This window comes from Bubalus bubalis, chromosome 10 (assembly GCF_019923935.1).
Source record: "Bubalus bubalis isolate 160015118507 breed Murrah chromosome 10, NDDB_SH_1, whole genome shotgun sequence".
Taxonomy (NCBI): Eukaryota; Metazoa; Chordata; class Mammalia; order Artiodactyla; family Bovidae; genus Bubalus; species Bubalus bubalis.
In genome coordinates, this window is record NC_059166.1 from 81,630,448 (window position 1) to 81,649,858 (window position 19,411).

At 40.5% G+C, this 19,411-nt stretch overlaps 1 long non-coding RNA gene across 2 annotated transcripts in view; it reads left to right on the forward strand.

Annotated features, from left to right (window-relative positions):
• The window catches only part of LOC123464624, a 113,094-nt gene that overhangs the window by 43,305 nt on the left and 50,378 nt on the right, over positions 1-19,411 (forward strand). Inside the window, exon 3 of one of the 2 annotated variants that reach the window (XR_006639654.1) lies at positions 13,447-14,987. The exons of the other annotated variant lie outside the window; for it this stretch is intronic. This is a non-coding gene — a long non-coding RNA (uncharacterized LOC123464624). Of the gene's footprint in view, positions 1-13,446; positions 14,988-19,411 lie in introns of those variants that run through there. 2 annotated transcript variants of the gene reach the window in all.

Consider the following 19,411-nt stretch of genomic DNA (forward strand, 5'->3'; position numbering starts at 1 on the left):
ATCTGTTGGTATGTTCATATGTTCTGCCTATTTAAAAAATAAGGTTGCTAATTTTCTTATTGTTGAATTTTTAAAGTTTTTTGTACACACTGAATAACAGTCCTTTATCAGAAATGTCTTTGCAATGGTATTCTCCCAGTCTGTCCCTTGTCTCCTTTCACAGAACAGTTTTACAGAAGTCCAGCTAAGTTTTACTTTCTTTCATGGATCATGCCTTTGGTGCGTGCATGCTCAGTTGCTCCAGTCAGGTCCGACTCTTTGTGACCCTATGGACCATAGCCTGTCAGGCTCCTCTGTCCATGAGATTCTCCAGGCAAGAATACTGGAGTGGGCTACCATGCCCTCCCCCAGAGGATCTTCCCAACCCAGTGACTGAACCTGGGGCCTCCCACATCTTCTGCATTGCAGGTGGACTCTTTACTGCTGAGCCACTAGGGAAGCCCATGCCTTCGGTATTATATCTAAAAAGTCACCAAACTGAAGGTCATAAGGATTTTCTCCTATGTTATCTGCTAGAAGTTTTATAGTTTTACATTTTACATTTAGGTCTGCAATACATTTTGAATTAATTTTTCTTGAGGGTGTAAAGTTTGTGTCTACAGATTAATTTTTCTTTTTGCACATGGAAGTCCAGTTGGTTCAGCATCATTTGTTGAAAAGACTTCTTTCTCCATTGAATTGCTTTTGATCCTTTGTCAAAGATCAATTGAGTATGTTTTGTAGGTTTTTTTCCCCCCTGGGCTCTCTACTCTGTTCTACTAATTTTTCTATTTACCAATACTGTACTATGATGATTACTATAGGTTTACAGTAAGTTTTGATTTTAGGTAATGACAGTCCTCTGATTCTGTTCATCTTCAATATTGTGTTGGCTATTCTAACTCTTTTGTTTCTTATAAACTTTAGAATCAGTTTGTTAACATCCACAAAATAACTCTCTGGGATTTTGATTAGGATTATATTGAATCTGTAGATAAAGTTGGGAGGAATTGACATCTTCACAATATTGAGTCTTTCTGTGCGTGAACATGGAATATTTTTCCATTTATTTATTTCTTCCTTCTTCCTTCAGAATTTTGTAGTTTTCCTTATATTGATCTCATACAAATTTTGTTACATTTATGCATAAGTATCCCTGGAGAAGGAAATGGCAACCCACTCCAGTTTTCTTGTCTGGAAAATTCTATGTACAGAGGAGCCTGGAGGGCTATAGACCATGGGGTCTCAAAGAGTAATACATGACTAAAGCAACTAAACAGCAGCAGCATTTTTATTTACTGTTAAACATTTTTAGCATCTGTTAAACATTTTTCTTAAATTTATTTTGAGATTTAAAAATGTATTATATGATCTCTAAGTATTTGGGGATTTTTCAGCTGTCTTTTTGTTATTGATTTCTAGTTTAATTCCATTGCAGTCTAAGAGCATACATACACTGTTTGATTTTTATTCTTTTAATTTGTTAAGATGTGTCTTATAGGTCAGAATGTGGTCCATCTTAGTGAGTGTTCCATGTGAGCTTGAGAAGAGTATATATCCTGGTGTTGTTGGATGGTATATTCTATAGTTGTCAATTATATCTAGTCAGTTACATGCTATTGATTTAAACTATGTCCTTACTTATTTCCTGCCTGCTGGATTTGTCTGCTACTGATAGAGGGTATTGACATCTCCAACTTCAATAGTGGTAATATTTCAGTTATTTCTCCTTGCAATTCTATCAGTTTTTGCCTTATTTCTGCTCATCTGTTTTGTTAAAGTATGCCTAATTTGCTTCTCAACATCCTTTTAACAGCATGCCTCAGTCAAATATTCTGCTCATCTGTTTCACAGTTCTGCATAATATTCTGCTATCCTGTTGACACACGTGACCAAGACAAGTTCAGACCTGATGTGCTGACTTACCTTGATGTTCCCAGATCCTACCTGTTGGGAAGGGATAATTGGTTGTGTTACTTGAATTAATTCATGCTCATCACTGCATGCGGAGAAGGCAATGGCAACCCACTCCAGTACTCTTGCCTGGAAAATCCCCTGGACGGAGGAGCCTGGTGGGCTGCAGTCCATGGGGTCGCTAAGAGTCGGACACGACTGAGCAACTTCACTTTCACGCATTGGAGAAGGAAATGGCAACCCACTGCAGTGTTCTTGCCTGGAGAATCCCAGGGATGGGGGAGCCTGGTGGGCTGCCATCTATGGGGTCACACAGAGTCAGACACGACTGAAGAGACTTAGCAGCAGTAGCAGCAGCATCACTGTATGGCAAGCTTTTGTAGGCATATCGTGTGACAGTGCATATTCATCTCAATCCATTCTTCTTCTTCTTTTTTTTTTTTTTTTGTTTTGACCACACCACGCAGCATACAGGATCTTAATTCCCTGACTAGGGGTGAAGCTCGTGCCCCCTTCAGTGGAAGAACTAGTCCTAACCACTGGACCACCGGGGAATTCCCTTAATATGTTCTTCTAACATTAACAAAAGGGGCAGGTGTCCTGTTTATTGGTCCCTACCCAGTGCCAGTAGCACGGTTGACTTGTATTGCATGTTTGTCCAAGAGTCAAATGAACACATTAGTGTATAGCTGGAGGAAGAGATCTTGTGGTCTAATGTTTGAATTTGAAAAAATAAAGACCAAAGGTGAAAATTTTTAAAAAGAAAAAAGAAAGGAAACAGTTCTTTGGAATCAAAATTCCTACTCACTCTAAAAAAGAGAATACATCAGGACTTCCCTGGTGGTCCAGTGGTTAAGAATCCGCTTGCCAGTGCAGGGGACATGGGTTCAATCCCTGGTCCAGGGAGACGCCACATGCCTCGGGGCAGCTAAATCTGTGCGTCAGAATTACTGAGCTCACACTCTAAAGCCCATGAGCTGCAACTACTGAAGCCCATGTGCCTAGAGCCTGTGCTCCACAATAAGGGAAGCCGTGGCAATGAGAAGCCCGCGCACCACAAGTAAACAGTAGCCCCTGCTCCCTGCGACTAGAGAAAGCCTGTGCACCGCCAAAAATAAATAATAATTAAAAAAGAACATATCAGTATGCAGTCTGAAAATAATAATGTATTTAGAGTTGTAAGATCCGGACATGAGTTGTCGCTCCATCATCTTGGACAGTTTACGTATCTTCTCTAAGCTTTAAATAATACTTACCTAATGGAATCATTTAAGGAATATAATGAAATAATGATGTTTTACAGATGCTATTAAATATTTCCATTTAAATCTTCATTATGGGTGAGAGTATGATGACATCACATATTCGTTCACAGATAGCTTCTAAAAATACTCTCTGAGCATGTGTATACAAAAAAGAACAGCCTCTGGCACACGATTCACTTTTTCATTTTTGTTTAGAAAAGAGGTGAATCCTGATTTCACTGTTTTACTTGGCTTACATAAAAAAGTTCCATGTTGTATTGCTGGTTTGTGCAGTTTGGGATTAATGCTTAATGTGTTTACAAAGATACATTTTTATTTCTGTAGCATGAGTTCACGCTATTGGGCTTACATCATCTGTCTAGTATAAGCTCACTTCAATTCTCAGCTACTGATGTGCTTCTAATTAATGAATGTGTAATGGAAGCACTGAAAAACCTCCCCTTTCATCACGAAGAAGTGAGGCCTGAAATTGTGTGTGCCTTTTTGTCTGTTTATTTAAGGTCTTTTGCCACATGGAGATTTTATTTCCCATAATGCCCTAGCTGAACTAATATTTTTTCCATAATAGAATTTCTGAAGTATCACTTACGCAGTGTATATGGGCCTTGTTAAAGTGTAACTAATTTCAAAGAGGTCCTCTTCTAAAACCTGAGACTCTTTTTAAATTTATTAAAAATATTTTAAAAGCAAGTTCAACTAAGGCCTCAGAGGGGAGGACATTTATAGATTAGCAACTCAGTTGTTAATTCTTGTTTCTTCCCCACAGGAACGCCACTAATTAATGTTTTCCAATCAGACCCTATCCTCCCTGAAAGCTCAGCCATGAACTAATCCTAATTATGCAGTCATGTGGACTAGTGGGGTGGGAGTTGGCCGTATCACTCTTGTCCCTGTCGTATCCTGTACTTGTAGCGAGCCCTCAATAGCTGTTCTGACCAATTCACACAACAGAACTCTTGCCTCAACGCCTCCTCACCATCCCCAACCCAAGCCCACCCGGGTGGCTCTTGGTATTCTGCCAAGCTCTAGCCCTTTCCCTTTTCTGAAGGTAGAGCCCATCTCTCTGCACTTCCACTAGTCAGAGAATAGCTGTGTTTGAACAATCACTTAAATCCTTAACTATTACCAAGATCCCTTGGCATGTGCCCAACCATGTTGGATTTCCTTAGATAGCTCATCTCTCATTGCTTGACCCCTGGCACTCAATTATCCAGCCAGCCATTTTTTCAGCTTTTTTTCGGGCATCATGCTCTCTTTGGTGTCTGAGTATTTTCATGTGCATTTCCCTTTGTATGAAGCAGTTTTCTACTCCCTCCACTCAAATGCACACGATCCAAACTAACTCTACATGTCCTTCAGGTGATCCTTCCGAGATGATCCAGTTTGGGTTAGGTGTTTTTCCATGTATTTTAATCACACTTTGTGCTTTCCCTATTGTAGCATTATTACACTCAATTATAATTGCCTGCTTGCTTCTCTGTTTCCTCCATCTCCAGATTATGAGCAATTTTATCTATAATATTCCAGGTGGTTCAGTGGTAAAGAATCTGCCTGCCAGTGCAGGAGACTCAGGTTTGATCCCTGGGTCAGGAAGATACTCTGGAGGAGGAAATGTTGCAACGTCCTCCAGTATTCTTGCCAGGGTAATCCCATGGACAGAAGAGCCTTGTAGGCTACAGTCCATGGGATCACAGTGAGACAGGGCTGAGCGCCTGAACACACATGCACATCTATAATGCTCAGCTGAATTCCTGTGCTTAGTGAAGAGTCTGACATTTTATAAGCACTGATTAAAAACTTGTTGTACCAAGTCTGAGTTTTACATGCTTCAGCTGCCTTGAAGAAACCACTCTGTAAACCATTTTTACTTCTCCACGACCCTGTCTTATCTAGGCCCTGAATCATAGTGAGGCCCTCTTGCCAGTTGGAAATAGTAGAATTTTGACATAGTCCCAAAGCTGTGCTGACCAGGGCTGGAGGAGGTATATGGGAATGTGAACCTTAGTTCATAGCATCTCTCCTGTATCCCGTGATTCCTTTGAAACTCTTCCCCTCCAACTCTTCTTCTAAGGAGCTATGCAGTCATATCTTTAGGCAAACTCAGACCTCTCTGAAAGCCACCGTTTCCTCACTTCTCACCTGTGTCAGAAGTAGCAGTTTGCACTGATATTAGAACAAAAGAAAGGAGACCCTCTCCTCCTACCCCCAATGCCCTTAATATAATTTTTTTTCCAAGGCACGTGTGGGTCACATACTCACAAATGTTCTTGGGCTCACCACATGGATATATATATATATATATATATATATATATGTGTGTGTGTGTGTGTGTGTGTATGCATAGATGTGTTCCTGGTTCTGTTCAGTAAGGGTGGAAACCATCCTTTGTACATGTCTCATTGAAACAGATGTTTGGATGAGACTAAAATTATCAGTGTGCACTGAATCTCAGTCAGATTTTGTGATTTAAAAACTATCCAACTTTTCAATCCTTAATTTGGCTCCTTCCAAAGAATCCAAGGCTTCCCTGGTGGCTCAGAGGGTAAAGAATCTGCCTGCAGTGCAGGAGAGACATAAGAGATGTGGGTTCGATCCCTGGCTTGGGAAGATCCCCTGGAGTAGGGGACCTTCCCAGGTAGCGCTAGTGGTAAAGAACCCACGTGCCAATGCAGAAGACTCAAGAGACTCAGGTTTGATCCCTGAGACGGGAAGATTCCCTAGTTAAGGAAATGGCAACCCACTGCAATTTTCTTGCCTGTGGAAAATTCCATGGACAGGAGAAGCCTAGTGGGATACAGTCTATGGGGTTGCAAAGAGTGAGACCGAACTGAGCACATGCAGACATAGATGTGAGAACCCAGCTTGTGTGGAGGCCCCAGACTTGTGGCCCTGAGACTGAGCTGAACTCGGTTTGGTTTTGCTTGTACAGCATTGACCTACACTGGTGTAAACTTTCCATGACCTGTCACTTCTTCACAATCAGATAATATATGTTTAACATTTTGGATTTCTAGCTTCTCTTGAAAAAAAAAAAAAAAAAAAGAAGACCAGAGCCAGATTTTAGGGCACAGTCCTTTTAACTCCCAGTTGTTGCCACTCTGCCCAGACCAGGCGATGTATTTATGGCACCTGCTGGTTCCTTGTGACCACTCAAGTTTATGATCCCAAGTCCAGAGATCCAAGAGAATCTAGTTTCTAATTTTCTCGAGTCAAATGGTATGTGATCTGGCTCTAAAAAATGCATGTAGGCTACTTCCCCTATATTGTACATGTGACAGACTATGGGCCAAGAGTACTTAGCTTCTCATAGAGAGACTTGATTGTGTATGAAGAAACACAAACTTGGAGGCATGCTTAAATATGGTGTCTATTTGGTGACATGTAGGAGCCATTAAAATGATTTTTTGGAAAGCAATCATATCTTGATAGTGGAAAAATTAAGACTACATTATTACATATATGTGTGCTTAGTCGCTTAGTTGTATCCAACTGTGACCTCCTGGACTGTAGCCTGCCAGGCTCCTTTGTCCGTGGGGATTCTCCAGGCCAGAATCTTGGAGTGGGTTGCCATGCCCTCCTCCAGGGGATATTCCCAATCTAGGGATCGAACCCAGGTCTCCCACATTGCAGGCAGATTCTTTACCATCTGAGCCACCAGGGAAGCCCAAGAATACTGGAGTGAGTAACCTATCCCTTCTCCCAGGGATCTTCCTGTCCCAGAAATTGAACCAGGGTCTCCTGCATTACGGGCATATTTTTTACCAGCTGAGCTGCCAAATGTATCTATAATTATAAAGGAAAAATATAAATATGTGTACACACACACACACCCCGCCCCCCAGGAAAGTCTTGAGGAAGGAAATGCATTGATGTATAAAGGTGATAATCTCTGGTCAGTGGGATTGTGGATAATTTGCTGTCATTGTTTTTTTAATACACTCTGAATTTTCCAAAAATCTCTTGAGTATCTATTCCCTTTATAATAAAAGTACTTTTTTAAAATAGAGGAAACAGAATTATCTGTCTCCAGCAATCTAAATGGACCATTTCTATAAAATTTATTATGGTCCTAGGGAGGATTTTAAGCCTGTGGGTCTCCCAAAGTACCCACTGTACAATTTTTTTTTTTTAACAACATTGAAGGGAACTTGAGCTCCATTAGTGAGAGCCCCGGGGACAGCTGGGGGATGGCTGAAAGGAAATAAGGACTAATCATTCCCACTATTGGGTGTCTGCCCCATGACCCTCCCTACCCTGTGTTCCTGGGCCTGTGTGAAACTAACAGTTGAAGGAAGTTATAGAACCCACATCATATACTGAAAGCATTAGGGACTGATGGGCTCACAGAGGCAGAAGGTTGAGAAGGGCAGAAATTGAGACTAAAGGGAAAGAATAAAATAAAAATAAAGGATTGATCTAGAGACTGTCATACAGAATGAAGTAAGTCAGAAAGAGAAAAACAAATATCAAATATCACATACTAATGCATATATACGGAGTCTGAAAAAAAATGGTATAAATGATCTTATTTACAAAGCAGAAATAGGGACACAGAAGTAGAGAATGGATGTATGGATATCAAGGAGGAAGTGGGGGTGGGATGAATTGGGGGATTGGGGTTAGCATATGTACACTCTTTTCTTTCCCCAAGGTTATTTTTTATAATTTTATTTATTTTTGGCTTTGCTGGGTCTTTGTTGCTGCACGGGCTTTTCTCTAGTTGCAGAGAGCAGGGGCTACTCTCTAGTTGTGGGTGTGGGCTTCTCACTGCAGTGGCCTTATTGCAGAGCACAGGTTCTAGGGCACACGGGTTTCAGTAGTTGTGGCGTGTGGGCTCAATAGTCGCAGCTCCCAGGCTCTAGAGCACAAACAGAATAGTTGTGGTGCATGGCTTAGCTGCTCCTCGATTTAGGGACTAAACCCATGTCTCCTGCATTGGCATGCAGATTCTTTACCATTGAGCCACCAGGGAAGGCCCTAAACTCTTGATACCATGTATAAAATAGATAACCAAGGAGAACCTACTGGATAGCACAGGGAATTGTACTTAGTGCTCTGTGGTGACCTAAAGGAGAGGGAAATCTAAAAAAGAGGGTTTATATGTATACGTATAGCTGATTCACTTTGCAGTACAGCAGAAACTAATACAACATTGTAAAGCAACTATACTCCAAAAAAATTTTTACAAAATAAAAGATAAAAGAATATTTTAAAAAGTGCACTATAAATGACTAAACAAAATATAGTGAAAACAAAAACAAGTTAGGACCCCCAGAAGCTTAGAAATTAAAAGAGTTCAAAAAGGAGAGAGGCAAAAATATAAAAGGAAAAAAATGATAAAGGCTCAGGAATAAATGCAACCATGAAAAGAAATAAGATAAATGATATTGATGAAGCTTTTTAAATGAACAAAAAGAAAACTAAGAAAACTCAAAACAACTCAGGAGAAAACCCTAAAACTTTGAAAGTAAGAGAGTCATTTCCTAGGCAGGTTGATAAGGAGTCTAGGGGTCCCCAAGGAGAGAGGGGTCTGGAATTCTCAAGGAGGAAGAAAGGACAAACTTTTTTTCCTTCTCTACATTCCTTAGGATTATATAACAATAATGTATCCTGCCTGAGGACAGTCTCTGGATCAAACCTTCTGGCTAATTCTGTTATCTTAAAATGTAAATTATGGGAGGTCTTTACAACCTCCAGACATTCTTTGGATTATATAACTTCATTGTTAACACTAGCAAGTGGGTACTCTTTCTGCCCCCTTCTGATGCCTATGTCAGAAGCTTTCTCTATCTCCTTTATACTTTAATAAAACTTTATTACACAAAAGCTCTGAGCGATCAAGCCTCGTCTCTGGCCCCGGATTAAATTCTTCTCCTCCGGGGGCCAAGAATCTCGGTGTCTTCGCGTGATTCAACAACAACCTTTCAAAAGGATAGTATAAAGGAGTACAGTACCACAAAACAATAAATAAGGAAACATTAAAACTATTTAGAAGATAAAATGGTAAAATTCGGGATGCTTAAAAATTGAAAGTATAAGACAATTGAGGAGAAACACCTGTAATAGTTAGAATTGTGGTATCCAAATTTTATTGGAAGTTTATTGGATGCCAAGAACTTGATATTAATTCACGTGGATCCTTTCACCCTGTGAGGTCCACGCTGTTACCCTCCTGTTCCCCAGAAGCAAGGGGAAAGCAAGGCACACAGGGGAGAGGCTCCCCTGCAGGTACCTGTTGGGAAGGGATGGCTCTGGGCCTTGAACTCAGATCACCTGCCTCCAGACCCTGGCATTTTCCTGACCGTTTGGCCATACATACTGTGACCTGTATAGATCGAATGGAAATCTTAAAGAAAAATACTGCTAAAATAAAACTCCCTCTGAAGTTGAGAAGTATTTAAAATAAGATTCCAGTGGAGAAGGAGAAGGAACACAGAGACCAAGACAAGGGCGCTAGTAAAAGCTACTCTGCCAGATGTTCTGTCCTCCCCGAGGGCGAGCGTGAGGCCTTGAGCTGTCTACACAGGACACGCTCTCCCTTCACCCCCGGAGGTTTCTGTACCCAGCGCTCTAGCGACAGTGTGAGCTGTCCAAATATTGTGAGGGAGGCTAACACAGGACTGTCTTACTTAAGGTGATAGAAGATTTGGGGATAGGTAGAAAAATATAGGAAAATCTCACATCTTCTCTTTCCAGCCGAATCTTTTTTACAGAGGATTGAGATATTTGAACCTTAAGCCTGTATACCTTTTTTTTTTTTAATTACCTTGATTCCTGTTTTTATTTTCCAAAGCGTCTTTAGTAGATAATTCCTATAAATGTAAAATAAAAACAACTTGGTTGGGGAGGGGGGCGGAATTTGATGGTGATATCAAGCTTGTGTGCTCTTTTCAACAAAATTTTGGAAGTTAGATTTCACTGATTTCTGAAGCTTAATACCTCACACATAGTAGGTATAAACAAATAAATGGAAAAGTACTATTTGAAGCAATACAAACACTTAAATATGAGAAATATTAGTACAAAATCTTCAAAGTCTAGGTAAAATCTTGACGAAATCACATATCAGTCTGTTAAAGTTTCTTGCTGTTCACAGAAGTTTGACAGAATATTACAGGGAACATGGATTGATTTTTTTCTTATGTTTCAGCAGTTGCTGTTATACTAAAATGTCTGTTACTTTTATGACTGCTTTAAAGTTCAAAAAGATGCCACAAAATACCATTGCAGTTTACTTGGCCTTAAAATGTGAAAGTAATACAAGATCATGGAAAGGAGGGGAAAGAGTGCTGAGCATTGCAGTTAACTTTTCTTTAATGCTTCCTCTTCTCTGAAATTACAGTAATACTGGACTTGCTGGTTAAAGACGTTAGAATAAAGATCTCGCCTCATTTCTATGTAAAAACCAACTTTAAAAAAAACAAGCAAATAGAAGAGGAAATAGCAGACTTGTCTTGGAAATTAGGGAGTACTCCAAGCTCTGATTTGACAAATGAAAGGGGCTGAATGTAGTAAACACTGGACCAGAGTGTTTGGTGCGTGCAGGGGAGTCAGGGTGATGCCACCAGATGAACTTTGCTTTTCCAGATCCCAGGCAGGGAGTGCAAAGTGTAGAGTTCTCCAGACTTGCAGCCCACAGAGCCTGAGGCATAAGGGTTGAGTGTTTTGTGGACTATGGAAGGTTCCCTGAAACCAGACTCCAATGACTAGAAATGTAGGAGGGGTTAAATGCCCAGCCCAAGTCAGGACCCTGTCCAGGGTACCACATATCATTGTGTCTCCTTAGACTCTTTAGTTGGCCGTACCAGCTTCTCAGACTTTTTTAAGGTTTTTGATGGTTTTGGCAGATTTGAAGAGTTCTGGTCAGATATTTTGTAGAATGTCCCTCAGTTGAGATTTGACTGATACATTTCACATGATTAGACTGGGTTTAGGGGTTTTACAGACGAAGTGCCATTCTGATTATAATGTATCAAGGACACATACTATCATCATGGCTTGTTCCTATTGATATTAACCTTGATAACTTGGCTGAGGTAACATCTGTCAAATTTTTCCACTGAAATTATTCTCCTTCCCCTTTCCGAAATGTCCTCTTCAGAAGGACATCACTATGCGCAGCCCACACTTAAGGAGTGGGGAGTTACACTGTCCCTCTTTGAGGGAGGAGCATTTATGTAGATTATATGGAATTCTTCTGTCTGGGAAATTTGTTCTTCTCCATTCATTATTCATTCACTCAATCAGTCCCTCACTTATTTGCATCAATAGGACTCATGACTGTTTTATACTTTGGGTTATAATTCAGTACTACTTTACTTATTTTGTTGCTCAAATTTTCCACCATTGGGAGTTCTTCCACTTGGCTCCTGTGTCTTTTTGACATTCCTCTATTATTGTGTGTGTGAGGGGGTGGTGGGTAGGGGAATGGATGAACAGTTCTTTACTTTCTGGCACTGCAAAATACTGCAAACTCATTTGGTTTATTTCTTGTCTCAGTCCTGTAATCCGTCATTTCTCAAAAATGGTGAGAGAAAACAAGATTTAGCACTAGGTTGTTATTATTGAGGTGTTATTGCTTCTGCTGCTGCTGCTACTAAGTCGCTTCAGTCGTGTCTGACACTGTGCGACCCCATAGACGGCAGCCCACCAGGCTCCACCGTCCCTGGGATTCTCCAGGCAAGAACACTGGAGTGGGTTGCCATTTCCTTCTCCAATGCATGAAAGTGAAAAGTCAAAGTGAAGTCGCTCAGTTGTGTCTGACTCTTCGCGACCCCATGGACTGCAGCCCACCAGGCTCCTCCGTCCATGGGATTTTCCAGGCAAGAGTACTGGAGTGGGGTGCCATTGCCTTCTCCAGTTATTGCTTCTAGGCCCTCTCAACTGAGAGAACAAAGAAATGCATGGGTGCGTACTAACCCATTCATACCTGTATCTAAAACTATATATATATAACTATATATTCATGCATATCTATATTAATCTAGACATGAGTTCGTACTGATGACTTTAATTTTAATCTCTTATGTCTTGAATCATTCTAGACTTCTCCCCTTGTTTATCTATAATCTCTTATTCCAACAGTGAAATACCTGAGTCCCACCATCTGCTTTTACTTAATTTATTTACTTAATTGTTCAATTTTGGTTGACATTCTAGTGGTTTTAGAATTGGTCACCAGAACTCTCATGGGAAGCAGTTTTATCAGCTTTTGCCTTTAGTCTTACAGAAACCACTCATTTTCAAAGTTACTTAGCCAGCATATTTTCCCCTACTCCCTTCAATGAGGTTTTTCATAAATTTGTAATGCGGTTAGATTCTTTTGCACAGTCTAAGTTTCATCCAGGGATCCCACAACCTTCTAAAAGATTTTTTAAATTGTGTATTCTAAGGTCCACTCTTTGCACGGTAAAATTCTATGAGTTTTGACAGATGCATGAGGTCACATATCCACCATTACAATATCATACAGATTACTTCTACCACATTAAAAATCCCCTGTGCTTCATCTATTCAACCCTTCCTCAAGCCGTTGAATTCTTGACAACTGCTAATCTGTTTATAATTTCTATAATTATTGTCATATAAATGCAATCATTTAGTATAGAGCCTCTTCAGAATGGTTTCTTTGACTTAGCAATATATGCACTTAAGACATTCTATGTCTTTGAATGGCTTGATAGCTCATTTTTTGTATCACTGAATAATATTCCACTGAATAATTGTACCACAATTTGTCCATTTACCTATTGAAGGATATCTTGGTCTAGTTTTTGGCAATTTGGATAAAGCTGCTATCATTCACATACAGGTTTACATGTAGACATAAGTTCTCACATCAGTTGGGAATATGATTACCTAGGACACCTAGAAGTGTGATTGCCATACTGTATGGTAAGATGATATTTAGCCTTGTAAGAAACTGCTAAACTCACCTCCAAAGTGCCTGTAACATTTTTGAATTCCCACCAGCAATGAATGAATGTTCCTTGCTCCAATCCTCACCAGCTGTTAGTATTGTTGGTTTATTTATTTAAAAAAATTTTTAGCCATTCTCAGAGCTCTGTAGTGTATTTCATTTGTTTTCATTTTCATTTCCCTAATGACATGTGATGTTGAGCATCTTTTCCAGTGCTTATTTGCAGTCTGTATATCTTCTTTGGTGAAATGTCCGAATCTTCAGCTCATTTTTCGATTGGGCAGTGCATATATATATATATATATATATATATATATCTTGAAGATTCCTTTATGGACCTCAGCTTGTTCTTTCTCTGCATTCTTTGAGTGAGGAGATTACAAACAGGCCTGGTAGTTTCATTCCACCACCAGTGGAGGCTTCCCTTGGCTCCCCTTGCCATTCAGCTGTGACTCAGAGGAATCTCCTTGGCTGTAAGAGGGCTTGTGACCTGCACATCTGCTCGTCATTTACCTGCTGTGGATCTGCTGGGCTGGTGAAGAACTGGTTCCTGCTTCTTCTGCCTTATTCTGTGATACGTGGAGAGAAATTACTCCTGTTAATTTGTCTCCATCGCTGGTTTTTCTCCTGTCAAATTTGATGCATGAAAAACCTCCAGAATCTACCATTCCCATGGCTCTTGCCATCTTGTTTGCTGCTTCTTCCTGCGGTCAATATATCCCAGGTGCAACCTATGTACCTGCTAATTTTTACTCCCAGCTACAATAAGTCACTTGAAGTTTTAGTCTATAAGACAAATGAAAAAAGAGAAAGTTACTGATGCATGGGATAGAGGATGTTGTATTGATTGCTTTAGAACAAAGAAAACCTGCTTACAGGTATCCCGGTAAGAGTGTGATTGGCAGCTTCTGCAAATACCCTGCATCTCCAAAGATAGAAACACAATGAAAGAGAAAAAGCCTCATGTAACCATAACAGTGCCCATTATTAGTCTCTTAAAATAACCCAGCACTTTACTAAGAATTTTGTGTATAATGATATGGTATTATTATTTTAAAGGTCTTTTTTAAGGTGGACCATTTTTAAAGCCCTTATTGAATTTGTTGTAATATTGTTTTTGTTTTTTATGTTCTGGTTTTTTGGCCATGAGGCATGTGGGATCCTAGCTCCCCAACCAGGGATTGAACCCACTCCCCCTGCATTGGAATGTGAAGTCTTAACCAGTGGACCACCAGTAGTCCTGATATATTAAAGCAACTCTCTGGGATAGAAATAACTGTCCTCAATTTACAGATAAGGGAATATAAGACTTAGGGAAATTGAAGACACTAATAAGTAGCAAGCTGAAATTCATACTCAGAAAAGTCTGACTCCAGTACTACTTATCCTTCCAACCAGCATTTTCTTGCTTCTTATTGGACTTACCTCTTCTAGATCAGGTCCATGTTTGTGCTTTACTCAGTGAGATTTCTCCTTGGAGTCTGGAAAATGGTGTTTGATATATTTCAGGCTCTGTGGTAATTCTGTATGTTAATGATTAAAATATATGAATCAACTTACTAGCTGCCATCTTTCTCTACAGCTGACATTAGAAAAATAAAGCTATAAAAACAGGTTTCAATTTTTAAATTAAAATCCACATTTCTGTACTATAGAATACCTCACTGCTATGCTTTATTTGAATAGATGAAGGTATTTTGAGTATTTTCAATTGATACGGCAACTTTTACTTGAAAATTCTACTATCTCTATGTCATTCATAGATCATAAAACCATTTTGATAAGCAGGAGAACTAATAAATGATGCTCATGCAATTTGAAATTTAAAATGTTGAATTCTCTGATATGTTAAAGTCTTTCTCTGTTTGTTAAGAGGGAATAAAATCAAACTGTGATTTTTTCCAAGACAAGAATGAGGCTTAAATGTCTTGAGTCCTTTTAAGTGTCTCCTCTTCCATGTTATCTCCTAAGTTCATTACAGTAATTTTTTTTTAAGTCTATGTGCTTAAATATATCACTTGGACCTCTGGGAAGTACAGTATTGACTTCAGCCAATATAACTTGGTATGTTACTCCTGTGGTTATCATCCATGTGCAGGACTTATCTTCTTATACTGGGATCTTTGCAATTATCAAAACATACTGATATCTGTATATCATTTGACTTTTGTATATCAAAGCATATACAAGTGCAGTATTGTACTGCTTATTGTATTTATCTAGGGAGGTTTTTTTTTTTTTTTTCACTTTCTGAAGGGAAGACACAGATCTAGTCTCACATCCCATGGAAAGTGTTTGTTCTTTGAAGTCAACCGGAATCACATCTGCTCCATTGATTAACTCTAACAAGTTACCCAACCCAACTAATCTTTAGTTTCTTATTCTCTGAGGGAAGTCTCAAAGGTTGCAATGAAATTAAATGACTTGAAGTATGCAAGTAAATATTAGTTCTCATTTTCCTGTCCACAACTGGACCCCTGTCGAACTTTATGATTTCGTTTTCCAAACTACTGGCCATGCAGTGTCTACCACTTTTCAAACAAGTTTTGTTTTTCCCTGGTTCTGTGCATTTTATTCTGTGTTCTCTCTGACTGGCATGTACTTCCAGAAGACATGGAGGGCCATCTTCTGAGGGCTTAGCCCATTCACAGCCTAAGTTAAGATCCTGGGCAGGATGGGCTATAAAATAATATAACCCCACCTGAGCAGTATATTGTGGTAACTTGTAGGCATGTATGCCCACTAAGGCACAGACTTTTCTTAAATCATACTGAATTTCTCCAGTATGCAAAATTGGGACTCCACATGCATTTCTTTATAGCACTGTAGTTATTACCAGGTTATGAATGTATCCTAGCCCTGGGTTCCAGTCCTCTTGACTGGGATCTTCATGCTTCCTAATTCTTGAGAGGTTCTTCTCTAAAGGGCTCTCACAACCTCTGGTTGCAGTCTAAATCTGCAAAAATTAACCTGTGTACAGTATCACTCCTAACTTATCTTGGTACTTTCACTTGAAGGAATCATACTACAGTCGACCCACAGGAGTGAAAACAAGGCTGATTTCCTCCATGCCTCTCTGGACTTTAAAATCTTAACTTCTGGCATCATCTCTTGGGAACAAACTTTACAACCAAGCCAATTTCTCCACTTATCATGGTCCTCTCTAATTAGTCTCTTAGTCTGGGCACTGAGAATTGAGAATCCTATTTTGCTTGCTTCATTGCTTTGTTCAGAAGCAATAAACAATTCATCAATGAAGGCTAGCTCAAATGCTTCCTTTTCTATAATGACCCCTACCCCACCACACATTGATATATGATCTATGAGTAACTTCATTCAGCTTTGTTTACTGAGCACATAGTATGTACAAGGCAGTGAAAATCAAAACAAGAAACACAAATCTTTGTCCTCAGGGAGTTTTTGTTTACATGACTTATTGCATTTTTAGATTGTTTTTGTTAGTTATTTGTAAATACTATTAATCCAAAAACAGGAGACTTTTAAATTATCTTGTCTAACCCTCTGTGTAGTGGGTTGAATGATAGATTTCCAAAAGATATGTCCATGTCCTAGCCCATAGAACCTGACAGTGACCTTATTAAGGATCTTGAGATGAGATCATCCTGGACTACCTGGGTCAGTGAAAAGTGTCCTTATAAGAGATGGAAAAGAAAACACAAACAAAGAGCAGAAGCCTGTGTGAAGATGCAGCAGAGATGAGAGTGATGCAACCACAAGCCAAGGAGCACCTGGAGCCACTAGCACTTCCTGGAAGAGACAGGGAAGGGCTCTCTCCTGGACCTTCAGAAGAGTGCAGCCCTTCTGGCACCCTGATTTCAGACTTCTGGCCTCCAGAACTGCTTTGGAATACGTGTCTTTGGTTTTAGGCTCCTCAAATTGGTGATAATTTGTTATGGCTGCCACAGACACTGAAATATCACCATACCCTGCAATTGACCAAGGCTAGTTAAGATCTTTAGAACTCATCCATACTAAGAAGATTACAGTCTCACTTCTGGTGCTATATGTAATTTAATATAAAAACCAATTCTAAACTGAAAAGTGCAAATATGCATTCTGAAATTAGTAGTTCCCTTTCAGCTTTTCTGACTGAACAATTTGGATGAGTTCATGAAGTATGGTAGGTTCCTTTGGTTTTTCAACTGTAGGACAGAAATTAATGCCATCCCATAGGGCTATTATAGGAATAAAATGATACAGTGTGTGAAAATGCCTCCCATGGTGCCTATCCCTTTTTAAATGTTTTTATTTGTTTTTTTGTTTTATTTTATATTGGAGTATAATTGATTAAAATGCTGTTAGTTTCAGGTGTACAGCAAAGTGATTCAGTTACACATATACATGTATTTGGGCTTCCCTGATGGCTCAGATGATAAATAATCTGCCTGCAAATTTAAAGATGGCAGGGGAGTAGGTGGATGTAGAGTACATCTCTCTCCATGGATACATCAGGAATACACCTTCAGACCAGAAGTGCTTGCAGAACACCAGCTGAGAGCGGACAGGAGTACCTGGCCAGTGGAAAAGAACATATAGAACCATGCAAAACTCGGTAGGACGAAGGAACTAGGGGGAAAAACAGGAGTGTTAGTAAGACTGGACCTACCCTTGACCAGTGGGGGAACTGAAGCAGGGGTCTGATCCCCACATCGGGGCAATTGTCTGAGTCACAGGAGAAACATTTAAGGCTGAGAGTGAAACAGCTGATCTGTGGCAGCCTAACCAGAATGAGAATCAGACAGTCCTTGTTGCAGCTATACATACCCTGGACAGGGACACAGGTCCCCTGGAAGGTGCAGAAGCTGGGAACTGGAGTTTACGGATTCTGGAGTAATCCCAGGGCGAGGGCTGCTGTGGACTGCAGAGAGACGGATTGAGGGGATGTGAGGGAGGAGATTGTGGTGGGAAATGCCTGTGGAGGAAAGCTAGGCAGCCACGGAAGCAAGGTGATACTGCTGAGTCACGCATGGGGGTGGAGCCATCACCACAGCCTCTCTCTCTCCACACCTGAACAATAGAGAGGATGACCCATCAAATGCCTGATGCACTGAACTACAAAGTAGGACCCCACTCAGGGTGCCCGTTTAAGTGCCTGATGCGCCAATCTACAGATTAGGACCCCAGCCAGGGGAGGCCCCTCTATGTGCCTGACCTGCCAAACAACAGAGAAGGACTCCAGGCGAGGGAGCCCTCCAAGTGCCTGAAAAGGTGGAGCTACCGAGAAAGACTGGTCAAAGAGGCCTTTTGATCGCCAGCTGCAAGAGGTGTGGAAAAAGACTCTGAGAGGGCCATAACTTTTGCAGTGGAGGCAGTCCATGTACCTGCACACTTGGCACCACATGGGTCCCTGCAAGTCAAGCAGCTGCACCACCTTCATTCTCTTCATTCTCAACTGTCACTGGGACAGAACTGCCACAGGCAAAAAAAGTCTTGTGTCTATGCACACAGGGTCACTTCGGTCGTGTGCAGCTTTTTGCGACCCTGAAGACTGTGGCCTGCCAGGCTTCTCTGTCAGGGGGGTTCTCCAGGCAAGAATACTGGAGCATATTGGCCACTACTCATTGCCATATCCTTCTAGAGCACTGTATTTCCTGCTACCCTAACCGCCAACACCCCCTGAGTACCTGCTGCTGCCAGAATCCCTGAGACCCAAGCAGTTGCACCACCTTTACACCTGGCCCTCATAGGGGCAAACCTAAATCCTCCAGCGCAACTTCAGAAGCTAAACCCCAGTGAATGACCCACATTTAGAGGTGGAAATAAAACCATAATTGAAACCCAGGGGCAATGTGGCTAAGGAAGAAGACCCAAAACCTTCCCACCAGCTGTACAAGCTGCAGATTAAATCCAAATGATCAACTAGGTAGATTCTGTGTCTATGGAATATATAAAAGGACATTGAGAGCTCCCACAAAAGAAAACACACTAGTTCTGATAGCTATGGACATTAGAGGCAAGAACACACAGGAGTAGGACCAGATTAGAATCTGAGCTGCCTGCATACCAGGTTTAGAGATCAGCACAGTGTTGGAGAGCATCCTAGGGAAATGAGATGGACTGTGACTCCCAGCGAGGGAAAGGACTCTGACAGCAGTGACTCAAGAAAAATATTTATTATTATTCATATGTTTTGACTTGTTCTATAGATTCTTTTGAATTTTTTTCCTTTTTTTTTCCCTCCCCACACCCTCCCCCCACCACCTCTGTTGTAGTTGTCAATTTTATTGGCAGTATGAAATCTAATTAAGCTTTTGAGTTTTGTTTTTTTTTTTCCCTCAGTCACATTTTTTTTTTTTATTGTTTTTATAAACCT